We start from the raw sequence: 16,126 nt of genomic DNA, 5'->3' as shown, positions 1-16,126 counted from the left end.
CGGTCGCTTTGTTTCCTGTTACAAAACAAAATTATTTTTAAAGCGGAATTTTACGTGCCCGTTCGACAGAGTTGACCCAAATTAGTCTAGCGTAGTATTCATCTTATCGATATGTCGATATGTTTTAATAGGGACAGTAAAAGAGGAAGGCAGCAGCATCGACAGCACAGCGCTGGTCCGCGTTGACATCTGCCTCCATGCAGCAGTGCCATTGATTAGCTGCTGGAGTACCGGTTATTCTTCATGTTTTACTGTCCCTGTTATACATGTCAATAAAGCGAGTCTATATCTACATCTGTACTCTGCAAACCACCATGAGGGGCATGGCAGAGGGTACGTTCCATTGTACCGGTTATTAGGGTTTCTTCCCGATCCATTCACGTATGGACCATTGTACCGGTTATTAGGGTTTCTTCCCGATCCATTCACGTATGGAGCGCGGGAAGAATGATTGTTTGAATGCCTCTGTGCGTGGAGTAATTATATAGAGTGTTTATAAATGAATATCGGGGTTTTAACGCTTTATAATATGTATTACATTAAACTCACAGTTATAAAAGAGATGTCAAATAAAAGAGCAACTCAAACAGTTGTGTTTGGGACCAGTGCGCATGTTCAGCGCGCAATGTTAACGCCGCAATCCTCTAGACCAGGCATCTCCAAACGTTTTAGTCTGCGGGCCACATTGATTCCTCCACGAAGTCATAAGGGCCAAGGTCTACCTAGTGGGATTAAAGAACACTAGCACTCCATGATCACCGTAATGTAAGGCTAAAGGAAAGATGAAATCGCAAAAGTATAAGATTGTGGGAATAGCTAGCACTGAAACGACCAACGATTTTTATTTAATTACATAATTTTGATTTGTGTACGTACCTGACCGAATTTCTGTCATATTTTATTCTGGCGAATTTCACCGACAAAAAAGTATGTCACTGCACATTCTTCACGAAAGCGTCCAGCAAAGTTAACGAAATCTCAAAATCATTGTTAGCAACACTATTACTACAAGACGTAACAGAGATAGAGTATGTCAACGCATTGTTATCTCAAGCAGCGCAACAATAAGTTTAGTTATGTAGTCTTGTAGGGAGTAGCAGAGCCAGAGCATATATTTGATAGTTCTGTTGCGTGATTGTGTCTATGTTGCGAATGTCTCACGAGTTTTTTAGTGTTTTATGCGCTGTACTAGTAGGTGTGGGACAATTCAGAGTTTGAATTCGAAGAGACAAGGAAAATCTGAAAATCGAAATACGTAAAGAAAGTGAAACCTCGCTTAAGAAGCATCTTCCATAGTGATTGATTACTAAGGCTAGTAGCCGAAGTGGCGTCCATTTGAAAGACTTGCACCAGACTCGTGAGTAGAATAAAATGCAAAGAATTTTTTTACTTAAAATGTTTTCGCCAAACTAGTCTGTTTACCGTTTTTTTTAACCATCGTACAGAGAATGGTCTGTCTGTTTGTTGTGGATTGCCACAAGTTTAACCATGACCTTCCGTTTTGTAAAGACAGAGCTTCGACAATGTCGCGGTGTATTGGTCACGATAGGCCTCGAAACTCAATTGTTGGCAGTATAGGCACCACCTCAAAAATTTGGCGGGCCGGATACCAGGGATGTCCAGCCAGCTAACGCGGTCCTGTTTGGCCCGCGGGCCGTAGTTTGGAGACCCCCTGCTCTAGACACTGTACCCAAGCGATGGATCGGCCTCAAGGGGCTCAATGACAGAGCTTGCTTTGCATGGCCTCCACGTTCACCCGACCTAACGCCATGGGATTTTTTCCTTTGGGGCTTCGTCAAGGGTCTTGTGTACGTGCCTCCGCTACCAGCAGACCTCCCTGAATTAAGAAACCGGATTGAAGCAGCTGTTGCTACAATCACTGAAGACACACTTATCAACGTTTCGGAAGAACTCGGCTACAGACTTGATGTGTGCCGTCTGAAAAATGGTGCTCACATTGAACATTTATAAGGTAAAACTGTTTTGAGTTGCTCTTTCATTTGACATATCATTCACAACTGTAAGTTTAATATAATAAATATTATAAAGCGTTAAGATCCCGATATTCATTTATAAAAATCCTGTACTAATCTTATTGTTCCGATACCGATCCCTATGTGAGTGACAAGAAGGGGGTTGAAGTAAATTTCTAAATTCATCACTAATGCCGCACTACACAAATTTGGAACCGCTCTGTCGAATGGGCATGTAAAACTCCGCTTTCAAACCATTTTGCTTGTGACGAAAAAAAAAAAAGAAACTTTCCGTCAGCACTGGGAGTCATATGAAAGGTGTGATGAGCGGCATTTCTTTCGCCGACTCCAGCTACAGATTGGGAAATCAAGACTGCAAACATTCTACAAAACATCGGACAAAATGCGCCTGACGACTCTTGGGAGGGACACTCAGTGTACGGGACGTTTAACTTGAGACAGCTAGATATCTGAAAACGACACAAAATGATGATTAGTGAAGGGGACATTTGTCTGTGCTGCAACTGGAAACCTCCAACCACCTCTCCTGTCTGGACAGAGTCAAATATGTATTTTCAAGTGAAAACCCCCCATTTTTTTGCTTATTCGGATTCTTCACTAAAATTACCTAAGGTTTATTCAAACCATTGTTTTCAAATCATGGTAGATGATGCTGTAATCCACAAATATAAATTCTGCATCGACGCATTTGATTCTACATTTCATTTACGATATAAATGTAAATCTTTGTGTTCTAAGGTTGATATTTATGTTCGAAATTTACTTTTGCGTTGCATACTTGTACAGTAAAATACGGTTAGCCGTTTCACTGTCTGGTTAGGCACTACATTTAGCGTGATCCAGGAACAAAGACGTAGGTGTAATAGTTTTCTGTTCCCCTCGGGATGTTTGATATTGGCGAGTCCCCTGGCCTCTCACCAACGGGGTGCTTGATAACGATGAGTCCCCTTGGCTCCTGCCACTGGGGTACTTGATTTCGGTGCGTATCCCCGGAAGGTGCGCCTATCACTATCTCCTGATGGACATTTTATCTTATTAGAATGGTTGTGGTTTGTTTTCCGCCGGTAGCCACGTAGTGACCAGCGAGAGAGTAACGTTGGTCGGATGGAAATACACACCTAAATCATCTTGATAGTGAGGTTCGAGGTCGGTCACCGAAATCAAGCACTCCGATGGTTTCGGGACTCTCAACAATGTAGAGAACAGAAAACTATGTCATCATATAGGTACCTTATTTGCCATAAATATCAATGTCTAGCCATATTATTTGTATTGTAAAGTTAAATTTGCAACGCTCAAGTAACGTTTTAACATAAATATCAATCGTTAGAACACAAAAGTTTACATTTACATCTTAAATGAAACAGACAATCAAATGCATCGTTTGTTAACTGCAGAAACGGGCACACTTGATATTTGTCGATTACAGGGCCATCTGCCACGAGTGGGAAACAATTATGAGTAAAACGCACATATTGTTTTGCCGTAGAATCCAAATATACAATAAAAATATGATGGGGTGGGGGGTGGGGGTGAGGGTGTCCCATTTGAAAATACTAAGATTGCTGCAGATTCCCTTGATGCGACAGCATTATGGCAGATCACCTGCATCACTTCAAAAAATGGTTCCAATGGCTCTGAGCACTATGGGAGTTAACTTCTGAGGTCATCAGCCCCCTAGAACTTAGAACTACTTACACCTAACTAAACTAAGGACATCACACACATCCATGCCCGAGGCAGGATTCGAACCTGCGACCGTAGCAGTAGCGCGGTTCTGGACTGAAGCGCATAGAACCGCTTGGCCACCTCGGCCGGCGCATCACTTCATGTTTGATGTCTTCCCCAACGGGGATGGCATCTTCAAGCAGGAAGGCAACAATCGTGCACATCAGTGAACTCACATTGATACCTTGGTAACTAAATTCGCTTGCTCTGAACCCGATGGAACACATCTGTGAATGGGCACAGTCCACAGCTTGCATGGGACCTTCGACTGCTAGCACAAATCTCTTGGAAGTCCAGACAGAAGACACTCATAGCATAATCTTGCCCTTACCCGCCTGCGTTCTCGCGTCCCGGTCCGTCATTCAGGCGAATGGTTGATCGGAACCTGCAGACGCTGAAAGCAGCAAGGTGTCGACGTATTTGGGAAATAGGCCAAAGCTCAGATGTTCACGTGAAGCGTAAGGTGGCTTAATGATGACACATTGGAACCAAATTTCAACACAATTCTGCTCAGTACCACAGTGGACATATCACAAGAAGGGAAGATTATCCCACCCCTCTCACTCATATTTCTCCACTTCTGTTGTCACTCCTGCCGTCGTGGCTAGAACCACGATGCCCAGCGTTGAAATCACGCAGTTTTCTTATGGTTGGTGGAGGAAAACATTTGAGATACACTTCCGCTGAGCATCGAAACGAAAATACCCCAGAGTGTGACATAAAGGACGCAAATGAAACCATTCCTTCTCTATGGGAGTTGATTCCCACAAATTCTTCACTCGGAAACGACGGTTCACAGTGAAATGAGCAATAAGACAACGTTCTTCACAACCTTTCACACTGCTTGCAACCCCTAGACGACTCATCCCTTCTCTAAGGACATCGTGGTGTTGCAACCCTACTGAATGTGATCGCACCGCTTTGGAATGCAAATCGGGACTATTCAAAACCATTTCGCTTCCTCCTGTCTCCTGTGTCGTGATCACGGGAGATGTGACATTGACATATGTGTGAATAAAATGGCAAGGAGTCCCTCTGAGACCCTCCCAGTTCTACAACACCCTCAGTGCCACCTTTGCTGAAGAGTAAAAATGTACTGTACAGAGACAGACGGTCACTTGCTTACTAGGCGCCGGTGTGTCAAGCAACCATTTTAAAACCTATGAGCTCCGAGCTGAGTGGCGCTATGATGCTGAAGTAGCCCCTGCAGTCTGCATATGAAATCGAGCGGATGTCTAAAGGAATTCACGTCAGGCCGGTGCGTAGCAATCAGTGTGCGGCTGTCTCTGTACAGGTACATTTTTAAGCACTCGACAAAGGTCGCAGGTGGCATCGAGAATGTTGCCAAACTGAGCATCTCACAGGGACGCTTTGCCATTTTATTCATGCATGTGTCAAAGTCACAACACCCCCCCCCCCCCCCCCGACCTCTCTGTGATCACAATACAGGAGGACGCAAAACAGGACGGCACATCCTTTGGTGCTTCTCCACGTGTGTGGAGATACCAAATTTCAGACATTACCTCTCACCACGGACAAAATGCAATGGTCAACGATCTTCATGTAATGGCCGAGAACAGCGGCGTTTGCTTGGCTTGTCAGTAGGCCTACTTGGTTCAAATGGCTCTGAGCGCTATGGGACTTAACTTCTGAGGTCATCAGTCCCCTAGAACGTAGAACTACTTAAACCTAACTAAACTAAGGACATCACACACATCCATGCCCGAGGCAGGATTCGAACCTGTGACCGTAGCGGTCGCGCGGTTTCAGACTGTAGCGTCTAGAACCGCTCAGCCACTCCGGTCGGCTGTCAGTAATAACAGACAAGCAACACTGCGTGAAATAACCACAGAAACCAATGTGGGCTGCGCAGAGTAGCCGCGAGGATAGAAGCGCCATGTCATGGATTGCGCGACCCCTCCCGCTGGAGGTTCGAGTCCTCCCTCAGGCATGGATGTTTGTGTTGTTCTTAGGATAAGTTAGTTTAAGTAGTGTGTAAGTCTAGGAATCGATGACCTCAGCAGTTTGGGCCCTTAGGAATTCACACACATTTGAACATTTTTTGAAATCAATGTGGGAAGCATGACGAAAGCATCCGTTTCGACAGTGCAGCGAAATTTAGTGTGAATGAGCTATGGCAGCAGACGACCGACGCGAATGCTTTTGCTACCAGCACGATATCGCATGCAGCCCTCTCCTGGGCTCGTGACCATATCGGCTGGACGCTTGACGACTGGAAAGCCATGGCCTGGTGAGATGAGCTCGCTATAAGAGCTGACGGTAGGGTTCGTGTGTGGTGTAACCCCCACCCCCCACCCCCCAACTTATCAACAAGGCATAGATCAAGCTAGTGTAGATCCGTAATGGTGTGGGCTGTGTTTACAATGGATGTACTGGGTCCTCTGATCCAACTGAACCGACCATTGACTGTAAATTGTTGTGTTTGGTCACTTCGACAACATTTGCAGCCACTGAGGGACTTCCCAAACAACGATGGAATTTTTATGGATATCAATGTGCCATGTCACCATGCCACAATTGTTCGCGATTGATTTGAAGAAAATTTTGAACAGTTGGAGGGAATGATCTGGCCATCCAGATACCCCGACATGTATCCCATCGAACACTTTTGGAACGTAATCGTGAGGTCAGTTCATGCACAAAATCCTGCACCGGCAACACTTTCCCAGTGTCCTTTGCTGCTTCGGACCACGTTCTCATTTCCTCGAACGTTTTAGAACGGTCCCTAGTGGTTCCAGCGCTTGCCAGAACAAAAGTTGCGGTCACAATACTCTGCACAGGGGTGTAACCACGCTCAGCGGGGTTGCTGAACCACGATGTCCGTACAGAAGAGTTGTAGGGTCCGGGAGCGTGTCAGTACACTCAGAGGTTGTAAACAACGTCATCCTGTCGCTCGTCATCCTGAGAACCGTCGTTTTCGGCCACGAAATGTTTTCAGCCTGAAGGAAAGGGGATGTTTCATTGACTCCTTTTAAGCGGTCCGCTGGGGCCTTTTCTAGGGGATTCTAAGCGGTGTTGTCTCTTAAATGTGTTCCTCGGCCACCATTAGGAGAAAATCGCGTGATTGCAACGCCAGGAGTCGCGGTTATTATCTCCATTGCAAGGAGCCTAAAAGAGGAGTGAAATGTGGATCAGAGGGGGTGTAACGACCTTCCCATCGTATGACACGTCCACAGTCGCATTGGGCAGAGCTGTGGTGAAACGTAGTGCCAGTGTGATATCATTAACACGCTCACACTTCCCATGAGCATCTGAGGTCTGGCCTTTCTATCGCTTGTGTCAACACCTTGGTGTCTGAAGGTCGCCTATCACGATAGTGACATCGCAGGGCGCCACGCTTTTGCACCGTTACAGGGGAAACTTCAAAATTCTGCGTCGCAATGGGAGACAATTATGGGGTTACGAAAAAGTGACCCTTTGATTGTCTTGTGTAGCGCATTTGACTTGCTGACACTGAACAAGTCCGACCTCTCCGAGAACATATATAAACTTGAGTCGATGATTAGGACGCGTTTTTAGCGTCTGACCATGGTGCAGCTGTAGCGAATGTTGTCACTTAGGTGAGAATGGTTGCAAAGTAAGAAGAAAAGTCTTCATATTAAAGTAAATGTCCTTTCTCGAACATGAGATAAAATCATATCATTCTAGCAGGAAAATGTAAAGGAACTGTTACTCGAGATAAGGGTATAGTAGATCAAATTATAGAAAGTATTATTTTACAGTTATCAGAATAATGTTGTAAGTGTCACACACCCGATTTGTTACAAACAATATTACAATGCGAACATTCTTAAGAATCTTCACCTTATGCATATCAGATGGATTACAAATATTCAAACCCGAAAATGACAGCAAGAACCCAAATCTTGATAAAACTGAAACTAAAACCTTCCAATAGTACTTCACAAAGGAAAACTTAAGAATTTTGTCACCATTCAGTTGCCATGTCGCTGCAAGATGAGTGGCGTAGTAAACAGTACTAGTAATGTTCCAAAACAGCGTTAAATGCACTAAACCATTTGCGTCTAAACTCTAATGCAATCTAAGGGTCAGGTCCACCTTTGTCAGTAGTCCACTACGGATTCCTTGAGCAGAAAACTGTTCTCAGTGACTGGAAAAAAGTGCAAACCACTGTTACCAATTAAAAAGACAACATAACTGTTCCACTGAAATACCTCCCTGTATCCTTTAACTTGAATATTCAGCAGAAATATTTTACAGTAAAACATAATGAACTAGCGGGATGCAAAATATTCTTCTGACATGGATTCGCTGAAACATCGATCATGCAGGACCCACTTCCCGCTTTTCAAACACAGTATTCTAAGTGCCATAGGTGGAGGTAATTGATTGGATTTGGTGTTTCTAGACAAGCCAAAACAATTTTTTCAGTGCCACTCGAAGCCTAGTAGCGATAATGCGTTGTATAGTATATACAGATTTGTGACTAGATTGAAAAATCTTGACTGATATAATGCACCACTTTGACATGGACGAAAAGTCATCTGCATATATAGAAGTAATAAGTACAACAAGGTGATCAAATGTTTTGCAACGATTGCGTGGCGGCGGACGACTGTTGTTTAAAATTTGAAAAACAAAATGTGGCCCGTGATGTACTGTACGTCTTTCACGTTAACGACCTGTTTATGGAATTGAGCAGAATCTTATTGTGCTCTGCTAAGGAATCAAGCAGCTTATTTATTTGGCTAAATAGAACCTGTTTCAAACAAAGCAAATAAAACGCTGCTTTTACAAAGAAAAACTGAAGAAATACTTCTTCCCATTTTCTGTTAAACTTGTTTAATCCTTACGACTTCGTAATCTCGTTCTTGGTTTGCGTTCCGCCAGACCCACTTCCGACCATGGCTGTCAATGATAGTTGAACGTATACGATGTGGCAGGGATTCCTCAAGGCACAAATCATTTCCTCAAGGCTCTATTATGGGAGAAACTTATGACAGCCAGCTTCGAAGAACGTCGGCGTACATTGCGGAAAGAGTGTCAGAGGTCAAACGGGAGAGGCATGAGCGACCCATCCCACGCCGTTTCGATGTGTGAGACTGCTGTATTTCTCATTCCGGTCGCTCTTCAGACCATTTCAGTTTTAAGGGACGTTTTCCATACAAATAAGTTTCCTCTGCTGTTATTTATCTATGGCGCTGTTAAAATGAATGGTTCAGTTAAGTGAGGGAAGTCCGAGGAATTCGCCATTTTTTGCAGTGTTCTATTTTGTTATATGAATGCTTTCGAATATTGTTTTTTTTTTCCATTTTTGGTTCATGTACTATGCAGGTTTGTTGCATTTCGTCTTACTTGTTACATAAACACAAGTATCAGGTACACACACAGCATGCTAGAGAATTTATTAAATTAAAGTCCTATCGACCACGCAGTAAAACCCTTTACAGCTTTGTCCACTCTTTAGTGGAAACATCCGTTTCTTGGCACTTGTCTTTTATAAATTTCTCCTGTCTGTTTACTGACAGGAAGTTAAAGAGATGACGCAACCTTTCTTTCTTTGATTGAAATATTTCATATTAAGAGCCAAGATTCCATTAATTTTTATTTTTAAAGACGGCTTCGACAGTTGAAACTATCAAACTTTGATCTGTGAAAAAAATTTGTTTTCATTTGTATTCCATTGTGAGTTTATCACTCATGCCATGTCGTCATTACGGCGGAGAATATATAGCACATTACACATAGGTATGACAAAAATAAAACCATATACACATGAAAAGCACCTTGCGCAATGGGCATGCTCACACACACAGCACTCCACTGATGCTTGTTAGACCTTAAAATGCACGCTATACAGTAAAAATGAAAATTTGTAGAATTGTGAACCTGTATGAACACGCACACTGCACAAGGTGCTTTCAATATGTTAATGGTTTTACTTTTGACAAACTTGAGTGTAATTGGTTGTATATTCTCCACCAGTATGAGGACATTACATGGGCGATAAACTCATAACGGAACACGATTCACGAGAATTTTTTCAAGATAAGCTTCTACTATCGAAACCGGTCGTCAATAATGAATATTAATTAATGCGATCGTGGCTATAGAAAGGGTTTTTCAACTTTCTTTCTTTATCATACACTAGAATAAAAATTCATAAACCAAAAATCAGTTATTTAGTTTCTAATAATAACATGATTAGTAACTGAAGAATATTGCTATACTGTTATTAAAATGGAATAGCATTATGGTTAATTAACAACTTTATACAGTTTATTAAGAATTGGCATATTGTCTAATGGAAAATCCGACCTTATAAAAGTTTCCTAATACAGGAAAATTAAAGAGGCATTTAGAGAAAAGAAAACCGCTTGTATGAATATCAGGAGCTCAGATGGAAACCCAGTTCTAAGCAAAGAAGGGAAAGCAGGAAGATGGCAGGAGTATATAGAGGGTCTATACAAGGGAAATGTACTTGAGGACAATATTATGGAAATGGAAGAGGATGTAGATGAAGATGAAATGGGAGATATTATACTGCGTGAAGAGTTTGACAGAGCACTGAAAGACCTGAGTCGAAACAAGGCCCCGGGAGTAGACAACATTCCATTAGAACTACTGACAGCCTTGGGAGAGCCAGTCCTGACAAAACTCTACCATCTGGTGAGCAAGATGCATGAGAAAGGCGAAATACCCTCAGACTTCAAGAAGAATATAACAATTCCAATCCCATAGAAAGCAGGTGCTGACAGATGTGAAAATTACTGAACAATCAGTTTAATAAGTCACGGATGCAAAATACTAACGCGAATTATTTACAGACGAATGGAAAAACTGGTAGAAGCCGACCTCGGGGAAGATCAGTTTGGATTCCGTAGAAATATTGGAACACGTGAGGCAATACTGGCCCTACAATTTATCTTAGAAGCTAAATGAAGGAAAAGCAAACCTACGTTTCTAGCATTTGTAGACTTAGAGAAAGCTTTTGACAATGTTGACTGGAATACTCTCTTTCAAATTCTGAAGGTGGCAAGGATAAAATACAGGGAGCGAAAAGCTATTTACAATTTGTACAGAAACCAGATGGCAGTTATAAGAGTCGAGGGGCATCAAAGGAAAGCAATGGTTGGGAAGGGACTGAGACAGGGTTGTAGCCTACCCCAATGTTATTCAATCTGTATATTGAGCAAGCAGTGAAGGAAACAAAAGAAAAATTCGGAGTAGGTATTAAAATCGATGGAGAAGAAATAAGAACTTTGAGGTTCGCCGATGACATTGTAATTCTGTCAGAGACAGCAAAGGACTTGGAAGAGCAGTTGAACGGAATGGACAGTGTCATGAAAGGAGGGTATAAGATGAACATCAACAAAAGCAAAACGAGGATAATGGAATGTAGTCGAATTAAGTCGGGGGATGTTGAGGGAATTAGATTAGGAAATGAGACACTTAAAGTAGTAAAGGAGTTTTGCTATTTGGGGAGCAAAATAACTGATGATGGTCGAAGTAGAGAGGATATAAAATGTAGACTGGCAATGGCAAGGAAAGCGTTGCTGAAGAAGAGAAATTTGTTAACATCGAGTATAGATGTAAGTGTCAGGAAGTCATTTCTGGAAGTATTTGTATGGAGCATAGCCACCTATGGAAGTGAAACATGGGGGATAAATAGTTTGGTCAAGAAGAGAATAGAATCTTTCGAAATGTGGTGCTACAGAAGAATGCTGAAGATTAGATGGATAGATCAAATAACTAATGAGGAGGTATTGGATAGGATTGGGGAGAAGAGAAGTTTGTGGCACAACTTGACAAGAAGAAGGGATCGGTTGGTAGGACATGTTCTGAGGCATCAAGGGATCACCAATTTAGTATTGGAGGGCAGTGTGGAGGGTAAAAATCGTAGAGGGAGACCAAGAGATGAATACACTAAGCAGATTCAGAAGAATGTATCCTGCAGTACGTACTGGGAGATGAAGAAGCTTGCACAGGATAGAGTAGCATGGAGAGCTGCATCAAACCAGTCTCAGGACTGAAGACCACAACAAACAACAAATAAATTATTACGACCAGCAATCATAATTGCTACGATATTTGCATTAGCTTATTCGGAAATTCATTGTCGTCTTCAGAAAGCAAACAATATGCGTAGGAAGCAGGACCCTCGCCCTGTATGTACTTCAGAGAGCGAGTCGCGACTGTAACATTCTGCAAGTCTCACGCTGAGAATTTACGGTGATCGCTAGTAGCAGCACCGGCATCTTAAGGACAACCCGTGGTCTGAATTTAGTCAAAACATTGCATTTACCTGTCCCACATCCACCAGTGTATTGGCAGACCCATTCGTTTCTCAATCTAACAGTCAGGCAAACAGTCGCGATATTCGTTTCGTTAAAAACTCGCGTGTTATTTCAGAACGTCGGTTGCGTCTATAGGGCACGTTCTTAAATCTTGCAAGTAGCTGTGGAAACCAGCAGGTTTACTCGGTATAAACCGTATAGTGGTGATTTGTAATATTAACTTAATATTGTCAGATACATGCGTTTCATGTTTGTATGTTATTCTAATAAATTAATGTCTTCATTTAAAACTTGTTTCTGTTGACACCTTCAGTTAATCTCATTTTCAATATTATACAGTTCCCCACTCTAGGATCCACAGCTACGGGTTTAATATTTCATCGTGTTAGTTAATTTGTTTGTGCACAGTAATTCAGCCTCGGTCTTAACGATGCGTCCGTCTCCTAACTAATTTTTTGAGTCAGTTTAACAATTTGAAACACATAAGGCGTATTGCAATTGGTCATCATTTTGTCAGAGAAATGTGTGCATAGTGCTGATGGGATCTCTCCATTTTTGTCACAGACAAAATTGTTACGGCTAGGAAGCTTAGAGCTCTACACATTATTATGTACGAGGGCTGATTAAAAAAAAAAAGATTGAGATTGAAATTTTTCGTAGGTGTTTGTTACTCCATTTCAATTTTTACATAACCTTTTTCAGCGTTTCTGTCAGTCCTTGAACACGTGGTGCAGGCCATTCTTTGTCACGTCCTTGAGAATTGGATCACAGCTTCAGAGTTTCCAAATCGAATGCCCCGAAGCTTTGCCTTTAGTGATAGGAACAAAAATCACAGGGTGCAAGACTAGGGCTATAAGGTGGATGCGGTACGCAGGTAATGTTGAATCGACCAAAACTGCACGATTTGATTAGCAACATGAGGCCACACTTTGCCATGCTGACGTGGCCATCCAGTCACGTTCTGGTCGTTTTCTTGCTACATGCCTCCGCAGTTTAATCAGTATTGACGTGTAGTACACTGCTGTAACAGTAGCGTGAGGGGGAACTGCATGCTGGTAAATCATTGCAAGACTGTCAGAAAATGTGATCAGCATTACCTTCCTGCAGATGGAACAACCGTCGCATTTTTTGGTGTTGGGGAACCTGTCGATCTTCATACTATGCTGGCTCGTTTTCCTTCAGAATCGCAATGATGCACCAATGATTCGTCATCGGTGATAATCGATTCCAGAATCGCATCCTCTCCATCAGCAAAGAGACGCAGCATCTCACAACTTGTCTCCATGCACGCAGCTTTTGTTCAGGAGTCAACAGACGTGGCACCCAACAGGCACGAACAAGCGTCATATGGAGACAATCATGCATAATCGTAAAGACACTAACATAGGAAATTCTCAGCACTTCACTGACCTTACAGTTACCAGTACTCATGGCTAATCACAGCACCTGTGTTAGTGTGGACTTCAATCATAGCAGAAACTAAAACACCAGGCCTATCTTGCTTGACCCAGGCAAGTCGGTCTTCTTTGAAGTCCTTGAACCACCTAAACTTTATTGCAAGAAGTAGTTCACCTTCACTGTATGCTGCGGCAGCTTTTCGTACGTTTCAGTGGCTGTATGAATTTTATTATGCCGTACTGCTCCTCTCCCATCACCTTCATTGTTTGGTAAGCAAAACGCAAAGACCTCTACAAAATAGAGCATTACAACCAACCTGCCAATGCAAGGTGCTACCGCCTATTGAGATGACACATAAAAATCTGCTCTTTTTGAATATTCATGGTACAGAGAGAAAACCATCACGGAAGCTATAGAAACATATCAGTCTCAGTCTTTGTTGATCAGCCCTCATAGGTTTGGTAAAGTAATACATGATGTGAAAAATATTATGTAAATATCTCTTCTCTGAAGAGTAATTTCCGATTATCTGTTGAAAGTTGCTTGTCACATATGTCAGCTCTCAGCTTTTATTATTGTCCCCCTTGACTGGCTAACATATTTTGTGTCCAGTAGTCGATTTCTGATGTGAAGGCAGTCTGTCCTCAGTCAAGGTGGGTAGTCTGATCGATGTTCTTTGGCGAGTAGTGTCTCACCCAACAGGAGATCAGCATGGCATCGGCTAGTATGACGTGGTCTGCGTTCGAATGAGGAGAAAATAGTCTTTATTTAATCTGGTCGGAATAAAGGAGCTGTAGTGTGTTAGTAAAAAGAAAGGCTCACTTATGATTGCTGCTTTGGACTGTATGTGCAAGCTTTGTGCTGGCACGCTTGTAGAGAAATCTGATGTGAAAACTTGCAATGAGATTTCCTTCCTGTATCTTTTCTTATGAGCTGTGAGATGTAGTGAGATAACACATTGCACAGCTCAGCTTTGGGTAACGAATTTACATCTGCCCACTTGCTCTCTCGTGTACCAATCCAAAATGGCGCACTTGCATTCCCCACTGCCACTTCAACCCACCAAGAGATGAGTGTACTGTATATAAGATACAGCAGTCCATTCGTCTAGCTAGCTCATTTCAGAATGCTGCTGTCCACAACTAGTTTCTAAATGACCACCACCGGATTGTAACATCTTAATGTCAGTATAGCATCTGAATGTACTTCGAAGCTGGCCGGTGTAGCTGAGCGGTTCTACGCGCTTCAGTCTGGAACCGCGCGACCGCTACAGTCGCAGGTTCGAATCCTGCCTTCGGCATGGATGTGTGTGCTGTCCTTAGGTTAGTTAGGTTTAAGTAGTTCTAAGTTCTAGGGGACTGATGACCTCAGATGTTAAGTCCCATAGTGCTCAGAGCCATTTGAACCATTTCTTTTTGTACTTTGAAGCTACAGTAGACGTAGAGAATACCCAGTGGAACATGACGGTGCATTTCACTGAGAAGAAGCGTTATAACCTGTGCAGCAAGCTGAAATACAGTGCTGATTGGATAACAACCACCTGTAAGACATCGATGTCTCCATCAGCAGCAGCAGCAGCAGTGCATTCATCATCAAAATGTATGGGATGATACAGTGAAGTTAACATCTCAAGATCTTCACAGGACATATATTTAAAGTGACGAAGTGTCACGAACCTGTGCGTGATGCAGTATAGGCAACTATGGACAGATTCAGTCTGTGGTGAGAAGATGTCACAGCATTGTTCAATGATATTGTTGAATATGGGTTGGGACATAGACTTCATGAGGAGGAAAAGTTAGACAAGTGTATAAGTGCATGTATAAATGTTATACCTATGTCGGCTAGTATTACTTATATAAAAAGAAATTCCTTAGAACTGGAGTTTACAGATGGCATCCCTGCATCTATTAGTGGTTCAGTTGATTGAATGCAATACATACTGAATTTAAAGCACATAAAAACAATTGTTTGAAAAATATTGTAGAATGATAATTAGGGTTGATGTAGAAAAAAAAGAATAGCATTGTTTTAACAACAGCGATTTATTTTATGTGGTTAACAAGGTACAAAAATATATATTAACAATGTATAAAAATTGTACCGAAGTATGTATAGTAATAAATACGAGTTTTACAAGCTGCAATATATTTTGTTCCTTGACACATATTTCCCTGCTAATCTTAATAGTTCAGTCTTTGGAGAGAGAGTCTTAGCAATTAATACATTTACAGTGTCAGAGAGAGAGAGACTTTTATAGTCCAGTCGTAGCTATGTGAAGAGACTCAGCACATTTTACATGAGATGAAACGTAATATTTCAACGACTGCAGTGTCTGAGAGAGATCTTTACAGTTCCTGCTTGTTCAGTTGTTGATGGACTTAGCAGTTCATTATTAAAACATACAAAATGTATATGGTCATTACAGGGCATGGCTATCTATTTTTATTATGAATCTATCTGAATCAGTTACCATCAGTTGAGTGGATTTTAATGGAGGTGACTTTGTTTTGTTGAAGAATCTGTCACATTATATGAGCTGTAACCCCCACACACATTTATACCCTTTTATGGGCTCGTTTTCTCTCTACAAGTTGGTAGTGATTCTAAGAGAAATGCGATTACTGTACAATTATCAGCTTCAAGTCTCATTTTTGCTCATCCAGTTTACTGCATTAGTAAGTGCTCATTCACCGAAGTAATTTCGTCCACCATACGTAAAATTCT

The sequence above is a fragment of the Schistocerca cancellata genome, chromosome 7, assembly GCF_023864275.1.
Source record: "Schistocerca cancellata isolate TAMUIC-IGC-003103 chromosome 7, iqSchCanc2.1, whole genome shotgun sequence".
NCBI classification, from domain to species: Eukaryota; Metazoa; Arthropoda; class Insecta; order Orthoptera; family Acrididae; genus Schistocerca; species Schistocerca cancellata.
Note: the sequence above shows the minus strand (reverse complement) of the source record.